Source organism: Syngnathus acus, chromosome 10, assembly GCF_901709675.1.
Source record: "Syngnathus acus chromosome 10, fSynAcu1.2, whole genome shotgun sequence".
NCBI classification, from domain to species: domain Eukaryota; kingdom Metazoa; phylum Chordata; class Actinopteri; order Syngnathiformes; family Syngnathidae; genus Syngnathus; species Syngnathus acus.
Window position 1 is genome coordinate 24,177,647 of NC_051095.1, and position 21,187 is coordinate 24,198,833.

Consider the following 21,187-nt stretch of genomic DNA (forward strand, 5'->3'; position numbering starts at 1 on the left):
CGCCCAGGCCTTATCCAGAGACAGTGACCATCAATGGAGTCTGTGTGGAGGAAGTGCAGACCTGTAAATATCTTTGAGTGTTAGTGGACGACAAACTCGACTAGTCTGCTCACGTGGAAGCTTTGTGCAAAAAAGGACAATGCCGGCTGTACTTCCTCAGGCGGTTGGCATCCTTCAACATCTGAAATGTGATGCTGTGGATGTTTTATCGATCTGTTGTTGTCACGACTCGTTGTCATGACTCGTCCCCGATCATGTCCATAGTTTCTGTCCGTGTGTCTGTGTGCTCGCCCCTCCCCTCCTGTGTGCCAATGATTAGTGTGATCATTCTCACCTGCCTCTTGTTACCTGTCTTGTATTTAAGTCCTGTCTGTGTGTCACTCCCTGTCGGATCATTGTTAATGTCATGATGTCTTTTTGGTTCCTGTTGTCTTGTTGCTGTCATTGGTAGTGTCACCCGGTCTTTTTGTTTCACGTCTTTTTCGGTCAGTCCTGTTGTTGGTTTTGTTAGAGTTATGTCAGTTTACCGAGTCTGTATTTTGAGTTCCGCCAATAAACCCTGGTCCAAGCTGCACTTGGTCGCCCTGCTCCATTTCCACTCCGATTCGTGACAGTTGTGGCGAGCGCCCTCTTCTTTGCGGTGGCGTGCTTGGGGGGCAGCGTCAAGAAGAGGGATGCCTCCCGCCTGGACAAATTGGTGAGAAAAGCGGGTTCGGTTGTGGGCGCAGAGCAGCCTGATCTGACGTCTGTGGCAGAAAAACGGGTGTTGGCCAGGCTGCTGTCCATCAAAAACAACCCCATCCACCCACTGTACAGCACCGTCACTGGGCAGAGGAATAACTTCAGCGACAGGCTGTTCACACCATCTTGCTGCACGAAAAGGATAAGCGGTTCATTTCTCCTCCATGCCGTGAGACTTTTTAACTTGATGCGGGGGTTGGGTTGACACTATCTTGCTCCACGGAAAGGATAAACGGTTAATTTCTCCTCCATGCCGTGAGACTTTTTAACTTGATGCGGGGTTTGGGGTGCATTCACGGTTATGATCTTGGGTTGGCAAATGAATACCGTTGGTTGTTGTTTATTTATATATATTGATGCTTTGATCTGCTGTTTATTGTTTATTTAGTCACGGGTATCTATTGCATCTTCTGTAGACCTCTTTGCGTCTCTTATTTTGTTTGTCGTGTTTGTCGTGACCGATGTTTATATTGTCTATTCGTTTGTTTATTTATTTAATGTTTATCAATTATTAATTCATAATGTTTTGCATGTTTTACAATTTGTGTAACTACTGCGTATCTGTTCTTTAACCTCACTTGTGTGCCCACTCTTGTATGTGGATACTGCTGATAACTGAATTTCCCCCTGGGGATCAATAAAGTACCGACCGACAATAACAGGTGAGATCTGATAAATTGTGTTATAAAGAAAGGGTTGTCACACTTTGCCTTCAAAAAATGAAAAGCTGATGAATTGCATTATAATTACTTCATTCAACAGTGGTATTGTCAGTGATGGGCTCTAAAAAGGGACAAATTTTGTGGTCCCTGCTGTGAGAACAACTAGCTTCTCAGCTCTTCTAAGAAGTCCATCTTCAAATAGGTTATGCTGACCTCATTCTTACCGCCACAAAAAGCAAGCATTTACCACACATGCTGCCTGTCGTATGTCCATTTGGTTTCTTCATCTTAAACACTTTTCCCACTGGAAACTTTCCAGCTCGTGTCACAACAGAGCATTTCCGGGTTGTGTTAATCTTCATTGATGGTGATTCAAACGTCTGCTTTCATCTCTTGAGATTTGTGGGGTTATTAATATTGCTGCTGTGGTACAAACAACAGTTTTACTTCTTACTTTTTTGCAGTCCTCCAACCACAGTGTGACATTGTCCCATTAAAACCAAACGAGGAAGCTATTTCCTCTACATTTTTGTATCCTTGCAAGGAGACCCTGTGATGCTACTCTTGTATTATTCAGTATGCCGGTCTCAGTCATTCTAATGCCTCCATCTCTTCAGAATGGCGTGTCTTTTAGCAGAGGCCTTATTAGCGTTTTCATGGAGCGTTTCCCCTTCTGAGTTATTATGCACTGTTCTTCCACACAGCAACGCATCTGCTGAACTTGTTTTTTATTTCTAATTTATTTCTCTACTTCGTTGCTGTCCTTCCATCCGACATTTTAACTTCATTCCCTCCCTTTTCCGACCATCACTGTTTCTCTAAATTATCCCTATATTTTCTGCTGCCTCAAATCATTCATGTGCTCAGATTTTCTCATTTTAGTCGGGATTCTTTCTTCTTAGCCGTCTTTGCCCGGAGCTAAGTTACCATCCAACTGTCAAACTGATTTTCTTGCAGCACTTGAAATCAAACCCAAACAGAGAAAACATGAATATGTTTCTATAGATGTCTGCACTGAAGCAAGTAACTCATGAACCTTTGTGACTGTAAAGCTTTCATCAGATAAATACAAAAATGTTTGCAGAAAAGGTCTTCTATGGCAGAGGTCCCCAATCACCGGGCCGCGGACCGGTACCGGTCCGTGGGTCACTTGATACCAGGCTGCCAAGCCGCACAGGAAAAAAAAAAAAATTTTATCGACGATCAATTAATCAAGACGCTCGTCCCGGTCACGTGACGTTTCCCCAGTCGAGCCCGCAAAGCTAGCAAAAATGAGTAAGAATTTCATCCGTCCATCCATTTTCTGTACCGCTTAGTCCCCACGGGGGTCGCGGGCGTGCTGGAGCCTATCCCAGCCGTCATCGGGCAGTAGGCGGGGGACACCCTGAACCGGTTGCCAGCCAATCGCAGGGCACACAGAGACAAACAACCATACGCACTCGCACTCACACCTAGGGACAATTTGGAGTGCTCAATCGGCCTACCAAGCATTTATTTTGAAAAATATAAAAAACTTGGCAATTCTCTCCCAATTATACATCCGTCGGTTCAGGTCAAGACGCTCGTCTCGGTCACGTGACATGTCACCTCAGTCGAGCCCGCGAAGCAAGCAAAAATGAGCAAGAAACAGAGATGTTAGGAAAGCTTCTTCGGAAAGGAAAAAAAGCCCAATGAGGAGATGGAAGAAGAGGCTACGACATCTAATAAAAGGAAAGCTGCATTTAAAAGAACATTTCTGCAGTCCTACTTAAAATATGGATTTATTGCCACAGGTGACTCTGGCGTGCCAAGCCCACTCTACAGGCTAGCTAACGAGGCAATGAAGCCTTCAAAACTGCTTCGGCACATGGAGACCAAGCATCCTGCATTAAAAGACAAACCTTAACCACTTCGGGTGTCGTTGTCTCCGATTACGCCTAGATGGGATCGTTTCTGAGAAACAAGCTCAGTGCTTCCAGTAATTCAACGTAATGAGTTTTATTTTCATGTCGTATCATTTCATTTCATCGTATTTATATATTTATTATAAATGTATTATTTATTTATATAAATGTATAATGAATGATTAAAGATTAGATAGAGTCCAATTGCCACCTCAATGGCCAAACAGTACAGTACAATACAAAGACCAGAATGCAAAGATTATGGAATGGGGGTGTGGATCAGGTTTTCTGTCTGTCTCTCTGTCTATCTCTCTGTCTCTCTGTGTTTCCGTCCGTCCGTCCGTCCGTCCGTCCATCCATCCATCCATCCATCCATCCATCCATCCATCCATCCATCCATCCATCCATCCATCCATCCATCCATCCATCCATCCATCCATCCAAACTTCCTGGCATCTCTGCAAACATACGCAATTTGCTTACAGTCCTTACAGACTGAACCTACTTGCTATGAATGGTGCCTTGAGATCAAGTACTTTATGATACGAATTGCATTGAGTTTTAAAGGCACGAGGGACAGTTCTGATTGTCGTCAATTCCACATTGTGCACAAGCGTTAACAAAAGCTGCTTTGGTCATGTTACTAGCGCCGGAATTTGTTATTTTACACAGGTATACCCCTCACCACTTTCTTTGTCTGTCATCTCTCCATGTGGAAAAGTAGCTTTTCTTAGTAGAGCCTACAGGACAGGCTTATTGTTCCTCTTAAAACAGTCAGACAGGAATCGCTGTTAAATTCTTTACCTACTCACTCAAGTTGTGTCATCATGACCTACAAAAGCAAGCATTTTACAGATGCACGCACGCACGCACGTGCACGCACACACACACACGTGCACACACACACACACACACACACACACACACGCACACACACAATAGTAGCTTGTACAAACCCACTGCATTTAGTAAAAGTGTCTGACCTCCCTATGAACCTTTCTTTTTCCATTTGGGTAACACATCACAGGACTTTGATGTTTTCGTGATAAATGGTGTAGTGTGACCTTGAGTCTCCAAAGCCTGACCAAAATCATTGCTTGTTCACCGCCCCTCTCCATGCATGACCCCTTTCAACTATCAGCCATCTGACACACATTAAATATTCAAAAGGGATTTTATTATATGCTAACAGAAGAACTGAACTGTTTGACTCAGAACACAGTAATTTTTGGATATCATGGATAGCAATCACATATTAAATGATTTGTTTCACATTATTGCTAGATGCAATTACTTGATAGTTTGGATTGATAAGGCAATGTATACAAATAAAATTCTATTTCAATATATTACATACAAACATACATGATATTATTGGAAAGTTGCTTTAATGAATGCAATTGGCATGTTGGGAAAGGTCATATCACTACTTTTAAAAGGACAGTGTGTCAATTATTTATTTTCAATGTTCATTTACAAAAAAAACTATCAAGTGGTAGAGTGGTCATGTCCCAACCCAAGACTTGGGGGTTCGACCCCTGGCCTTTGCGACCATGTCATAATATTGAAAACAGCCAGGTGCGCCTGGTACTGCATCATCAGTGGGTGAATGAGCAATTCAATGTAAAGCGGTTTGAGGGCATGTTGTAGTGTTTGATCCAGAAAATTTGTGATGTCTTTGTAGCAGAAAGATGGCGGCAGGACATGTTAGCGTTCTGTATGGTAAGACACAACCTGTCATAAGTATTCATGGACTTATACGTTTATGTGATAGGACATATTTTTGAGCATATTATTGAAATTAGTAGTTTGTCGCAGTATGGAACACATGCATCTGACTTTCCAAACATGCCTTTATTCCAAGACTGCCAACAAGATACTGAACAACATGAAACACTACATGAAAGATAAAAACACACATTGCATCACAAAGACAAGTACAAACACACCCCCAACTGCGTGCCTGCTGGGTGAGAGGCCTGCTCCAATGTCCTCTACAAGTTATTTTTTTAATTAATGAAGATTGAAAAGTCCAAATGTCTTACACACTGCCCCTTGAGAATGAACTTGTTCAGTTAACTGTTTATAATTAAAAATATTGAAAAAGGTCACTATTACCTGCAATTGGCTGCCAACCAGTTCAGGGTGTCCCCCACCTACTGCCCGATGACAGCTGGGATAGGTTCCAGCACGCCCGCGACCCCCGTGGGGATAAGTGGTACAGATAATGGATGGATGTCACTATCCTGCCCCTAACCCTCTAAGTGCCGAAACGGTCTTCTCAAACTACATGCCTTTTCTGTGTCTTGGGCGAGCCGTCACACTACAAGTCCATCACCGACCAGAACCTGCCCAATCGTGGCGTGCGCCCGTCAAGATTCAGTCCATTGGGGAGGCGGGACAAGCAGCTATCAAAGTACCGTAAATTTCGGACTATAAGCCGTGACTTTTTTCTAAAATTTTGAACCCTGCGGTTTATAGTCCGGTGCGGCTTATATAGGATTTTTTCTGTGATTTTTGTGATGACTTGATCACTTTTATACACTTGTAAAAAGGCTGTAGACCGCTGTTGTGCGGCACCACTTTGCTGGGCGGAGGGATATGTGACACGGTCACTGGGGAGAAAAGTGGTGTGTTGATCGCATATCCATCCGCCAGGCAAATAGTGCTTTATAATTCACACAAAGAAGAGACAGAACAAGATCAAGACGGACTGAAAGGAAGCTTTTATACACAAACCGTCATTATGGGGGACAAAAGAAATGCATATTATACCGCTTTTAAGTGAAAGGCAGTCAATTTGGTACATTGTTGATGACATCGTGTTGCATCACCCTTTTCGTTCTTTATTTCCCAGTCACATGTACTCTGGAGCTATACGTGTAGCTCGATAGTTTAATGTAACTTAGCACTTCGTGCATGAATAAAATTAGCATGAACAGACCCTCATCATGGAAAATGCTAGAAGAAATGCATAAAAGCGATGACAAAAGAGAGACTGAGAAATTGTATGGCGAAGGATATCTCACGCTATTTCAATCGGACACTGAGGAGGAAGACTTCGATGGTTTCAGTGCACAGGAGGAAGATGAAGATGACACTTTTACTGGCTCTTTTTTTACTTTTACTGGTATGCTTTTTTAACCAGCCCTGTTAGTGCTGTGCTACCGTGTAGCTGCTATGTTACCGCCGCGTCTCAGTGACTTTTACCGGTATTTTTTTTTTTAAATCCAGCCCTATTAGTGCTGTGTTGCTGCGGTATTACTGCCGTGTCACAGGCAGTGTTTGGAAAGGAATGTTAAGGTATGTTATTAAAACTTTAAAAAGGCTTTCTGTGTATCGTATTTCTTTGTAAATAACTCGCGTGCACACTTTTGTGTTGCTGCGGTACTACTGCTGCGTCACAGGCAGCATTTAGATAGACATGTTAAAGTATGTTATTAAAACTTTAAAAAGGCTTTCTGTGTACTGTCTTTCTTTGTAAATAACTCGTGCGCACGTGCGGCTTATAGTCCGGTGCGGCTTATATAAGAAAAAAACTAAAATATCACAGAATTTGCGGCTTGTAGTCCGAAAATTACGGTACTGTAGACAGAGGAATGTGCATTTTCTGCTCAGACAACAAAACCGTATTTTATAGTGTTTACAAAGGATGTGGGTTTCAGAATCTCCTCTACCACATTTTAGCGTTGGTCTCCTCACAGAGAAGCAAATCCCTGCCTTCTTTGAGGTAGTACAGTCTGTTCCTTCGTCTAGAGCAGGGGTCTCAAACTCCAGTCCTCGGGGGCCGTATTCCTACATGTTTTCCAAGTTTCCCTCGTTAAACACACCTGATTCAATTATCAGGCTCCTGCAGAACGTGAGGATGAAGTGATCATTTGAATCAGGTGTGTTTAACGAGGGAAACTTGGAAAACATGTAGGAATGCGGCCCCCGAGGACTGGAGTTTGAGACCCCTGGTCTAGAGGTTGTACTTTTATTCTATTCTATAGAATTATTATTTATTCTAACCCTTTGAAACCACTCCCAGGCGTCAGCTAGGGATTTTCTTTTGTTTTATGTTTTGAACTAAAATACTTGTTCTTTTGTCAGCATCAATGATTTGGGTGCTCAGCAGGGCCGGTTCTAGGAATGCACATAAGAGGGGGCAGTCAGAAATGTGAAGGGGGCATGTTCTTTTTTTTTTTACACATTTTTAACACTGTTAGTGTTTTCTTCACGGCAGTTGTTAGCTGTGTCCAGATCTCAACCTGGAGAAGTGGATTGCACTCTGTCAGGCCTCTACACTAAGACCTGTCCAGCTTGGGTGTCCCACCTGAAGATTAAAGCTTCTGCTGGTATTGCTCTTAGGGTCACTGAGGCACGCAAACCCCCTGACCACAATAAGGTGGCAATCTCTCAGGGGGGGGGAACATATAATATGAATGTTATATTAACTATTATTTGAGTTGTCGTTAATCATTAGTTATATCACGGGTCATTACGACGAGTTTGGTGGAGTTTTTACTGCTTCTGCCAACTCCTACCGCGCTGACTGTAACTTGACACTCTCTGGCTGCGTCTTGCCTCATTTGCATACTCACAGTGATTGGATGTTTACGGAGGGGCGCGGAGTCCTGACAGCAGGCTGTGTGAGGACACACACTGCACCGACATGAGAGAAGAGAGGGGGCTGATTAACGTGTGTTTCTATCAGCGGATTTTTCACTTCTAAAAGTTTGATTCGAGGGGGCAGGACATCTGTTTGAGGGGGCGTTGCCCCCTCTTGCCCCTGCGTAGAGCCGGCACTGGTGCTCAGCTGCTGCCACGCCAAATCCTCTGTTTGTACGTTACTTTGTATCCTTGTTTATTAAGGTTTATTTGCTACTTTCACATCTGTGTCTTCTTCTGGATCCCAATACCCTCGGCCTCAGCCAAAAAGAGCTGCTGTGCATGTCAGACTTCGATAAGAGACTCAATGGCGAAACATCTGCACCTAAAACAGAGTGTGCCTAAAATGACAACAATCAATCAAAACAGATTAACAAATGAATTTCTCATCGCAAACTTTTATTCATCCTGCTGATCTAAAAATACAGTACATATATTTTGGTTTAATTTTCCATTTATTTCGGGCAATGGCATTTTAAAATGAAAAATGACCAGACAAGCAATATCTATTTATTTTAACGAAGAACTGTTTCACATCCTGAAAAAAGAAAGAAAGGATAAGTTCCAATATGGACTGAAAAAGAATGCTATGAAGAACGTCGTATTGAATCTCATCTCCTTTCTCATCACACGCTTCTTTGGTACTTACTGAAAAATCTAGTTTCAAAGTATGAACTCAAAATTGCTCAGGCAATACTCTGTTAATGGAGGTCATCAATTTGCGAATGAGATGTGTAAATCTTGTATTATGCTAATGTCAGCAACAAGAAGCGCTAACAACATTGGCATCGCTGTTTTTATGTTATTTTATGTTATTCCAAAAAGAGTCCCCAAAATACTATCGCCTTCATCACAGTTCGCAAAGACCATAAAATAACTTATCCTAGAAGATAAAATGACATTTTTTAGATAAATATGTTGCTGCATAATGCAGATTGTTGGGTCCTTTTTTTTTTTTAACATAAAACGATACTAAGATGCTAATGCATAACTGTTACTCCCAAATGGGTTGCCATCAACTGTGAGACAAAGATACTTTAAACCATCATCCTGTGACTTCAGATAACCTGTCCTACAAGCCGCCTTCAAGGAGAAAACTATTTGTCACAGACTTGAGAAACGAAATGTGTGTTGCTGCTTGTGAGTAAAGTGAGAATCTGTTGTGTGTGACGATGCATTTTAGAAGCAGAGAGTGGGAACTTTCTTTGGTCGCTTTATGTATGTTTAAAACACTTTGTTGAGACTTTGCAAGGAGTCTCACTATTGATAGTATGTCCTGTGTAGCAACTACAGAGTAATTATGGCAGCGAAGCAAATTTAAATTGGATATTTTTTTCAATTTGAAGAAATTTTCAAAGGGGGGTGGGATGAAGGAAAAAAAGTTTTCTTTGTAACAGAGATCCTTCACCAGGAAACTTGCAAGTAACATCTCCGCAGACCCTTCTCACAGTCTGTTCAAACTCCTCCCCTCTGGACGGCGTTACAGAGCCTTGTACGCCAAAACCAGCAGACACAGCTTCTTCCCCCAGGCTGTCGTTACCCGAATGTTGTCAGTCACTTAAATGTTGTACAGATATATATATATATTTTTTTTTCTGTATATCTATATATAGTATCTATATAGTATAGTATAGTTCTGTATCTCTATATATAGTTTCTGTCAGGCGCATTTGCAGATTTGGGGTTAAATTTAACACAAACCGTGTAGCATGGATAATCAATTCCCCAAAGAAAACCCCATCCTCATCAACTTTTTAAATTGAATTTTTCCCCTGCGTCAGATTAGTGTTTTTATGGCACCATTTAAATTAGACAAACATAGCCAGAAATTAACAATGCTCAGAGCTCCAAGGAATTACAACACTTCATGTGTGCTAAGATACAAAACATAAAAAAAAAGGGATGCTGAGCTCCATGCAAGATAATTGATTTTTGTTCATCATTTTGATAGACATTGCCACACAAACATGTAGAGATGACGCACTAATCGTTACATACCCAATGTCACATGCTCACATGAGATGCTACAAGTACATAACGGTGTACAATAACAGAAAGGCAAGCAACAACTTGTTACCAAAGTAATGCACAAGTAAATTATTTTTATTTGTGTTTACAGTTGTCTACAGTTTTCAAAGGGCATACTTCAGTATGAATCCACACATTATATACCGTAATTTTCGGACTATAAGTCGCATCAGCCATAACATGCCCAAAAATGTGAAAAAAAACATATATAAGTCGCTCCGGAGTATAAGTCGCATTTTGGGGGGCAATTTATTCGACAAAATCCAACACCAAGAACAGTCATGAACGAGCAACAACAGGCTAAACGATAGGTATGCTAACGTGACATAAACACAAATGAAGAGCTGAGAACGGCCCTGACGTAAAATTCAGAGTTATTCAAAAAACTATTACATAAATAACACGTTAATAAAACCATCGATCGTCCTTGGTCAACAATGCGTGCGCGCCGCTGACGGCGCTTGCACTTCAAAATATTCCACAGGCCCATATAACGATATATAAATTATATATCAAATAACTATTATATAAGCAATAATGTTATCAAACCATCTGTGTCACTCCAAATCATTAAATCTATCGATCGTCCTTTGTCAACAATGGGTGCGCGCAGCTGACGGCGCTTGCACTTCAAAATATTCCGCAGGCCCATATAACGATATATAAATTAGATATCAAATAACTATTATATGGGGTGGCTCGGTGGCGCACTGGGTAGCACGTCCGCCTCACAGTTAGGAGGGTGCGGGTTCGATTCCACCTCCGGCCCTCCCTGTGTGGAGTTTGCATGTTCTCCCCGGGCCCGCGTGGGTTTTCTCCGGGCACTCCGGTTTCCTCCCACATCCCAAAAACATGCTTGGTAGGCCGATTGAAGACTCCAAATTGTCCCTAAGTGTGAGTGCGAGTGCAAATGGTTGTTTGTCTCTGTGTGCCCTGCGATCGGCTGGCAACCGGTTCAGGGTGTCCCCCGCCTACTGCCCGATGACGGCTGGGATAGGCTCCGGAGTGCTGGAGCCTATCGCGACCCCCGTGGGGACTAAGCGGTTCAGAAAATGGATGGATGGATAACTATTATATAAGCAATAGTATTATCAAACCATCTGTGCACTCTAAATCATTAAATCCATCGATCAAATTCCTCGTCCTTCGTCAACAACGCCGCGCGTGCGCCCTGACGTCAGCCTCGTCGTTATTCCACAGATCTACTATATAACTATATTGTAGTGTTAACAAAGTTCAAGGAAAGACGTGGGTTTGGTAAACGGCTCTTTATTTAACAAAACAAACTTTCAGGCGTGTGGCGGCGTGGACTTCCAGCCACGGAAGTGGAAGAGAGCTGGGCGTGCGTAAAAGCCATGACCGAGCCCCATCCACCGTCCCCGGACAGCCACCCGGCCGAGCGCCGGCCCTCGACTTCCATCCACGGAGGTGAAAGACAGCTCGGTAGAGTAGCACCGGGCGTGCGTAAAAGCATTGTCCGAGCCCCATCCACCATCCCTGGACAGCCACCCGGCCGAGCGCCGGCCCCCGACTTCAATCCACGGAAGTGAAAGAGAGCTCCGTAGAGTAGGACCGGGCGTGGGTAAAAGCCATAATAGTTTTTCAAACCTTCTATGTCACTCCAAATCCTTAAATCCTTCAAACTCTTTGTCCGCCGTGTCACTTAGAAACAAAGCCGCTAATGATGCCGGTAGTACGTGGGGCCCTTCGTCATCTTCGTCATCCCGTGATCAATCTTTGTCCTTTATGTAAACAACCGCCGCGCCACGCCGCGTCGCGCTGCTGACGTCACTTGAAATTCAAATTACAGTAATCCCTTGCTACATCGCGGTTCGTTTATCGCGGTTTCACTTTTTTTTTTTTTGGGAAATTTTTTGAACATTTTTGAAAAAAAACACATATAAGTCGCTCCTTATTATAAGTCGCCCCCCCACCCAAACTATGAAAAAACCGCGATTTATAGTCCGAAAATTACGGTACATGCAGTTATGTGACATTTAAATGAATAGACAATAATTTCTACGTTAAGTTGGGCTTCTTTTCTCCCTTAACACTTTGGTACAATATATTTACATGTATACATACATACATACATATGTATAATTATGAAAAATGACAAAGTACTTTGTTGCAGTCATCTGCTACATACATTACAGAACATGATTCAAACTGGCCCTATTTATACACTGATGAGCGGCCCTTCTGGTGCAGGACCTTCAAGTGGATACAAGACATAAAAGACATCAAAGAAACATTAATACATCAAAGAGAAATGACAGATAGTGTTGAGGAAATAATTGGTGTGTGTAAGCAACACGGGGTGAAACCTCCCGATGGTCCGCCAGAGGTCAGCCAGGTTGTTAGTAGAGTCAGCGGCCTTATCCGTCACAGGGCATGGCGGAAAAAACTCCCCAGGAACAGCGATGGTCTTGCCAAAAAACATATCAGCGTGTGTAACGTTGAGTGCCTCTTTTGGGGTCTTACGCATGCCGAGGAGAACCCAGTGTCGCTGGGCCTTCCAGTCAGGTCCGGTGCAGCGGGCCATCAGAGCAGCTTTCAGTGTACGGTGAGTGTGTTCGACCATGCCGTTCGCGGCGAGATTGTAGGAGAACCCTAACCCTAACCCAGGAATGGACTCCAGCACCTAAACTGCCTTTGTCCGTCCGCAATGGCGTTACTCACCAAAGGCAAGGGCTGATCACTGTGCGTTGCTCCAGAGATTGCGGCATGTTGAGAAATCACCAGTTGTAAGGCGACGCTCACAGCGAGTTGAAATTTACGTTGTCCTAACTGTAAATAAACTGGCCTTATTCAAAAAGTGATGAAGCGGACATGAGCGATCCTATTGGTGCATACAAGAAAAGCAACAAATACAATTTGAATAGGAACACATTCACTGTACCATGATAATAAACATGGCTGTGTCCTCAGCAACATAGAGTCAAGGTTTTTATATAACAACCAGGGTCAATTACAATAAAAATGATGAAAACAGTCAATTAAATTTAGTAATAAATTAAATAAAATTAACATACAGTATTAATATCAAAATAAATGTAAAGAATAATACCAACAAAGTCAATCAAAAGGCAAACAATAAAAATGAAAAATTAGGTCAGAGGTTAAGTTTTTTTCTTTCCTCAACTCAACCCAACTTTATTTTCTTAGCGCATATTTATGTAGCACTTGTAACAGTACAGCTGTATCAAAGCATGGGACGCAAAACAAATTAATAAAAATGTTTCCATAGAAAAGTTGCCTTTTAGTAAAATGCTGCTAAGAAACAAAGATATTCCATCACCCACTTTGCTCTGATGTCTCACTTCACACCTCAATTTGGCGTGAAAATGAACAGTGAAGTTTTACCAGTCTTGTCTTTCCATTTCTGTCATGCACACAACCTTTCTTCAAGTCACACTTCAAGGTCAGTTGTTGCATTAAACACTTCCGCTTCAGCGATTTGATTTGTATTGAAAGTTTGACTTGGTAATACAGGATGATGACTTCTTCTCGGTTTTCATTCCCTTATAATCATCTAATCTCTGGTATTCAGGTCAATATACTATGATTGTAATAATAATAATAACAACAGCTTTTGTGATTTTACCATTTTTCTTAGATTGTTCGAGATTTTTTTCTTCTGCACACATCAACAGAACTCTGTTTTGATTTGAACCTCAAGGTTGGCCATTACTCAAAGATATTGCTGCTTGTCTCAATGAGTAGATAAATTATAATCTGAAATTTGAATCAATGCTCTTATGAGCGTTAGAATGAAAGAGGGCAGATCTAAACTGTTCTGCACCCTCAAAGTGACAAATGATTTAAGCTCTGATGAACTTCGCAGTGCCAAGGCGATTGCAGCTCTCATATATCACGGGCAGTTGCCTTTAATTAAAGGCTAGATTCTTCAGAGAGGCACTTGAATAGCAATGTGTGGAGAGGTGTTGGGTTTGGGCTATGGGCTAATGTTTTTTGGATGCCTTTATGATGCTGTTTGATGACTCCCCCCCAAAAAAACAACAACAAATGCAAATGTGTCGAATGGAGATTTTTATGCATCAGGCATTACTGCTGTGTCGCCACCAGAGATTTACAATTATTTTACAGTGAAATTCTTTACAGTGTATCTTACTATTAAAAGTGATATTCAAAACTTCCGGACACCGCATGCGTATTTTCATGAAGCTGAAGAAATTATAGGTTAGGGGCGATTCCTCGGGACCGGAAAGAGAGTTGCACCTTTTACCACACCAGCATCAGGGGGGTTGGCTTGCACCCCCACCTATACCCTAAATCAGGGCCGGACTGGGAGATCTTTTTCAGGCCAGGAGTCAGTTATGTAACCAGGCCACCCTGGCCTTGCCCACACGTGCATGTTCACACCCACACTTAAATGCACGGGCACAAGCAAAACGCATTTGTGCGCACACACATGCACACATTCATTCTTTGGGTTTTGTTGTGGGTGGTACCAGAAAAAGAAATTAAAATCTCTGGAATGAGGGCGAGCAAAATAATCAAAAGGCCTCTCTGAGTCTGACTGTCTGTCTGTGTCCTGAGTTGGCCTTTCCCTTGCACTGCTCCTTGGACTTGTCTTGCCAGTATACTCTGCATCTGCTGAGAGTGTCAGAACAACCAGCATAATAATTACATTATCGACAATAACACAGTTAATCAATATCAAAAGAATGATAAGGTTAATTATATGCTTTTTTTCCCCCAAATGTTTCATGCATAGTCATAGCCTATTCAATCCCATGCATTGATAGATGACTGTCTGTTCTTTACCTGTCAGCTGCTCTGAGCTAGTACTGAGCCAACTGTCTGAAGCACCAAAACTGGCAATATTTCCACCTTTGCATAGGAAACATAGACATATATTTAAACATTAATTTAGCCAGGGCCAGTTACAAAGTTTAGAGGAATGTGCATGTAAGAAAGAATAACAAATGACTCTTCAACTTACAAAATCAACAAACTAAATCTAAGAATAAATCAACAGAGGGACAGCCTTATTACATGGCAGCGGCACATATGCACACAACACATGCAAAATGGCATGCATACACGTGCGGGCACACACACAGTTTTTAATGGCACCGTGGGGGGGGGTCGAATAAATCTGTAACTTTTCAGCATTTGGCCGTGTCCTCCCTCCTCAAGCACCTTTCTTTTTTTGTCCCTCTCCCTCTCTGCACCCGCCTTTCCTCTTCTTTTTACCACGTTCGAAGTCCATTATCCTCACTTGCACCGCTCGCTAGCTACACACGCCACAGCAGCCGGCACCTGACATAGTAACACACCTCTTCCTCCACACGCGCTCTGTGTGGTTGATACGGACTGTGGGGGCGGGTGTTAATTGATATAAACCAATCGTCTTTCCCTCCTCACATGCTCCTGGCCTGAGTGGCCTAAGTGGCCTGGCCTGTCTCTCTGATAGGCTCGCCGCCGCACCGGCAGACTTAAAAAAATAACAGACACGCAGGCCAGCAGGCCAATACTAGGCCGGCGTGACGGGAATACTCCCGGTTCTCCCTATGGTCAGTCCAGGCGTGCCCTAAATTTCCCGCAACAACATGACAAAAGCCATTATCAAACCCGCTCTGAGGGAGTACCCCCGACGCCAAAAACCAGCGCCGCATGAAGGCAGCGGGGCAAAGCCTTCGGGACCCCCGCTGCCCGATTGGGGGGAAACCTCGGAGCAGCAAGGCTGGTGTGGGTGTGGGGTCGCGTTGCGGCGGTGCAGAGGTGTTGCACTCCAGATCGCAAAGCCCTCGATTAAACGTGAGGCCTCCGATCCGGGCGGCCGCTTGGAACATGCTCTCGCTCAAGGAAGACTACGACGTGACTTGCTTGTCTGCAGAGCTCCGCAGGTTGGGCATTGTGGTGGCGGCCCTCTCGGAGGTAAGGCGGCCTCCTTCGGGCAAGACTAGAGTGGGTGGTTAAACCTACTACTGGTCGGGCCGGCGCAACGGCCAGCACCTCCAGGGGGTGGCCTTGGCGGTGGCCGACTGAGTGGTCTCGTAGGTGAAGGAAGTCACGCTGGTCTCGGAGCGTATTATGCGGCTGCGCCTCGCTCACTCATTGGGCGTGGTGTCAATCGTCGCAGTATGTGCTCCCACCGGGGTGAGAGAACTCTCCACGAAGGAAGCCTTCTACAGTGAGCCCAACTTGGCGGTGGACGCGGTCCCGAGGGGGGACACCCTGATATATCAGCAGTATGTTGTGGATGATACTGAATGTTATCAATCCAATCGTTTTTAACTTATTGTAATGTAACCTTCTTAAACTTAATGTGTGTTTTGATGAGTACACAAACCATAGTTAAAAGACCCTGGACACCACCTGAAGTTGCTGCACTGGAGCATAATTTCACAAAGTGGATAATAATGAACCAAGTGGCTGGAAAAATTGGCTGCCAAAGTTTTGCCAAAACAATTGGAGCCAGAGACTGGATTGCATTAAAGTACTATTTAAAAAACAGAATTGCATTTCTGAAAAGAAAGGTGCAGTAGATGTTGTAGATATTTTGGGTTTGCGACCCTTACATCACCCATAGATGCCCATGTTGCCAAATGTTAAGATTAAAGCAAACACTGGCTTGATAGTTACATTTAAATGGTGAATCATTTTCCAAAACATGTTTAAGAAACACTGGGAAGTCATGTTTTTTTGGGGGGGATACTACATTTAATATTTTGGAATGTCAGTGTTAAACTTGAAAAGACTGAGATTCATGACTAAATTATTGATATATCATTAAACTGGCTTGACAGTTTTAAGGGGATTTTTTTTGTTAACCTATGAATGTAATTTGGAGTTTTGTATCACATAACATTCTCCATGGTTTGGGGAATGTTGATCTTGAGATATTTATTTGAATATCATGTTAGTGAGCCCATCCATAATGGTGACTGAGCCAATCGTTTGGTCTTAAGATGGTTTCCATCAAATTGCAAAATTCTTCCCAAAAAAGTTGAATGTGTGTGTAAAAAAAATTATGTAAACCTTTCAGTCCCCGAGCCCCACTAATGCAGAAAAACAAATGTGTGTGTGTGTGTGTGCGTGCGTGCGTGCGTGCGTGCGTGCGTGCGTGCGTGTGTGTGATAAACCTGGACCTCCCGAAGCTGAAATGCTAAACAAAATGATAAGTCGTCAAAAAACTTGATTGAAAAAAAGGTGTCAAATCCTTTTAAGTTAAAGTGATATTCATAATCGGGATTTTTTTTTATTACTATACCTGATTTTTTTTCAGGGCTGTTGAGAGACCGGTAAGGGTGGACCCCACAAGTGTACCGTAAAAAGGTGGACCCCCCAAGTAGCAATCAAGTACCTGTGTGTGTGTGTGTGTGTGTGTGTCTAAGTTCATTTGCATAAAATGTTCCTCAAGACATTGCTAGGAAAAGCCAAACTCCCTCATTTGTGTTGCATGTTGAGTCCATGTGCTTATTCCGTGTATGTTAATCATTTTTAATTGGGCCTAATGTGTGTGTGTGTCTCACTTCTTAGTTTGTGTGTAATGAGGTCCCAAAGGACAACCTACACGAATAACCACCAAAGATCGAGCAATAAGATTAAAAATACTGAGGAGGAAAGCCTACCATTGGCATTACCACAGGTCTAGTTATAAAAATGCTGTCCTATTTCTCTGTTGCTAAGATGAAACAAAAAAGTTGAAAAGAACAATCCGTCGCTCATCTCGATAATGGCGTTTCATTCACCTTTATATTACTATTAATGTTGAACAATATATTTCTTGTGAATTGTTCATTTGCATTGGTGAATCGTGATTCTAGCTTCTGAACAGGCCTTAAGATCATCCATTTGAACTTGACACTTACATAAACCATCACTTCTCATCAGAAAACTACAAGACATTTTCAAATACCGTATTGGCCCGAATATAAGATGACCCTGATTATAAGACGACCCCCTCTTTTTCAAGACTCAAGTTTGAAAAAAGACTTTTTGAACACCAAATTTAAGTTTTTATACAGAAAATGATTACATCTGAAACAAATAATTATGACAATATATTCGAGAGAAAAAGCACGTTATTTTGCCTCATTCAAATCATGCAAAAACTGTCTATCACATCTTAATATCTGAACATTTAAATATGTAAACTAAAGTGCAATCACATTTGTAAATGAATGGCTTCTGGTTTTTGGAATGTAAATAAACCAATCTACTGTGATAAAACAACAAAATTGCAATAACTGCATTAACCATCAAAGTGAAGTCTAACTGTAACTGTAGTCTTGAAACAAATCTGAATAAGGAAAAACAATAAAATAATGTAAACTGCTACCGCTTATGTTGGGGAGCCTGAGGACTGTATAGGAAGTTGACTCGGATGGTTATGCTCTTTTCGCCCCCGGATGTCGGTCAGAACACAGGAGGGAAGACGTGGTTCAGTTTTGATTGCTTTACTGAATTATTGGCAAAAAGATAACAGGCACTGTGGCTCATAGGGGCATACAGGCAAACTGGCAAAAGGGTATTGTCAGTGTCTGTGTGCTCGCCCCTTCCTTCCTGTGTCTACTCTCAATCTATGTCCTAATCAGTCACCTGCCTCTCGTTACCTGTCGTGTATATAAGTCCTGTCTGCGTGTCACACCCCTGTCGGATTGTTCTCGTCTCTCGTCTTGTCTGTCGTCGTTCCTGTCTTTATCTTGTCTTTTTGTTTACTTAGTCTTGTCCCTAGTCAAGCTTCTTATAGTCTGTTTTTGAGGTCTCCAATAAACCCTGGTCCAAGCTGCATTTGGTCGCCCTGCTCCATTCCATCCATGACAGGTATAGGCACACGTTTGGTCGTAAGGACGTGAAAGCAGGTGTGTGTAGTGTACATGGGTGAATCTTTGGGTGTGTGAATGTGATTCTTGTGTGTGTGATTATTGTATGAAGCGTGTGAAGGGTGTGTGTGTCTCCTTTCAAAAGCAAATTAAGAATATAACCAGAATTGCGTTTTTTCACCTTCGTAATATTGCTAAGATTCGTCCGATCCTCTCGACCGGTGATGCGGAAACTATTATACATGCATTCATCACGTCGCGCCTGGACTACTGTAATGCATTATTCTCTGGTCTTCCTAAGTCCAGCATCAAAAGTCTACAGTTAGTACAAAATGCTGCTGCAAGGCTGCTCTCACGGGCAAGAAAATTTGATCACATTACCCCAATATTAGCCAACTTACATTGGCTCCCCGTCCATTTAAGATGTGACTTCAAGGTTCTTCTATTAACCTATAAATCACTGCATGGCTTAGCGCCTTCATATCTCGTCGACCGAGTTGTTCCTTATGTTCCGTCTCGTAACCTTCGTTCGCAAAACGCTAGTCCTTTTAGTGACACCGAGGGCCAAGAAAATGTCTGCAGGGTCTAGAGCATTTTCTATTCGGGCTCCAGAGCTTTGGAATACCCTACCAATGGATATTAGAACTGCTACCTCAGTAGAAATATTTAAGACGCATTTAAAGACACATTTCTATGATATGGCCTTTAATTAACCTTTAGTGGCCGATTCGGCTGGAGTTTGTTTTCGCTCCCTCTCCCCATCCCCCCTCCCCCCACCCCTCCCCGGCTGGGGAGGTGGTTAGGTGGCACCCAAGCTGACAGCGGCTATCTGGATTCTCGTGGACCAATTCAGGATGAGGGAACTGCAGCTCACCCTCCTCGAAGACACTGCCAGGACAATCGAGGGCACCTCCGGCAGCTCTTCGCTTTGACATGGACATCCACTTTTTCATTGATTTTCATATGTATTATTTGTGCCCTCTCTGCATCCATTGCAGCCTGGTGATCCTGAAAGGGGGATCCTTCCATCTGTGGTCCCTTCTCAAGGTTTCTCATTTTCCCCTGGTAGGGTTTTTTTTAGTTTTTCCTTGCCCTTTTGGGAGCTTAAGATCAGGGGATGCTTTGAGAATAATTGCCAATTTTTTGTCTATGTGAAGCCCTTTGAGACTGCTTGTGATTTAGGGCTATACAAATAAACTTGACTTGACTTGTGTGTGTGTGGTGTGTGTGTGTGTGTGTGTGTGTGTGTGTGGTTCTGCAACAGAGAAATACAGCACGTAAGTCAACGCTCAACTTCTGACGTCACACAACACTAGTAGACGGCACACATTACATAACTAACTGCGCGTAACGGTTCCGCTATACTAAATAACCATGAATGAAATACTCTCGGCAACACACCAAACATAAGTCATCGAGACAAAATACATTTGCTGGCGACCGTTACTCGCTGCTGCGTAACGGCTACTCGTACAATGCGAGGCAAACTTATAGGAGCGCGCCTGAGCTGTTAATCAAACGTCGCGCACACGGCGAGAACCGCGATCAGACAAACGGCACAATGGTGGACAGTAGTAACAATGAAATGTATATACTCTGTGTCAAAGACGCACACGATCACAGTCGGTACTCAGTCGATACCAGCAACTTTTAACTTACCGCTGCGCACAAGTGAATGGGTATAATGTCTAGACCCCGAATGTAAGATGACCCCCAATTTTTTAGTCTTATTTCAATGCAAAACACATCATCTTATATTCGGGCCAATATGGTACATTGCTGATTTGTGTGCTGAAGGTCCACTGCATTTGCAATGCAAAAAAGTGCTTCCAGTAAAACACACTTTTGGAAGCTATAGTTCTCATCACACACTGCTTAGCACGTCCGCCTCACAGTTCAGAGGGTGCAGGTTCAATTCCACCTCCGACCTTCCCTCTGCTGACTTTGCATGTTCTCCCCATGCCTGCGTGGGCTTTCTCGGGTCCTTCGATTTCCTCCCACATCTACCAAAAACATGCTAGGTAGGCCGATTGAACTCTATACTTCTGGCAAGAGATTTCTGCCACCATTGAGAAAACAATTGTTTAACTAACCAATCAAAAATGAATTCCTTATTTAATTAATTTGATCCTTAATTACCCGAACCCGTAAGTAAGACGCCTGGTTCACTAAAACCACGCCTCTGCTGTAATCAAACTTTTGTTGGTAGATTCGAGGTACTCACGCTCACTAAGTAGGACATCTCAAAATTACATAGAAAAAAATAATTAACACACCAAACAGCTAAGACTTGTAGTTGAGCACATTGCAGAGTGTCCATGGGAACATTCATCCATCCATTTTTTAAACGCTTCTCCTCACTTGGTTCGCGTGCATGCTGGAGCCTATCCCAGGTGGGCAGTAGGCGGGGGAGACCCTGAACCAG

The 21,187-nt window shown here is 42.9% G+C and overlaps 1 long non-coding RNA gene across 1 annotated transcript; it reads left to right on the top strand.

The window, feature by feature from the left end:
* Nucleotides 1-219: 219 nt before the first annotated feature.
* On the top strand, nt 220-19,876 carry LOC119129351. Its single transcript, XR_005099173.1, has 3 exons — nt 220-616; nt 1,504-1,505; nt 19,866-19,876. It is a non-coding gene; the product is annotated as an uncharacterized LOC119129351 (long non-coding RNA).
* Nucleotides 19,877-21,187: the final 1,311 nt, after the last annotated feature.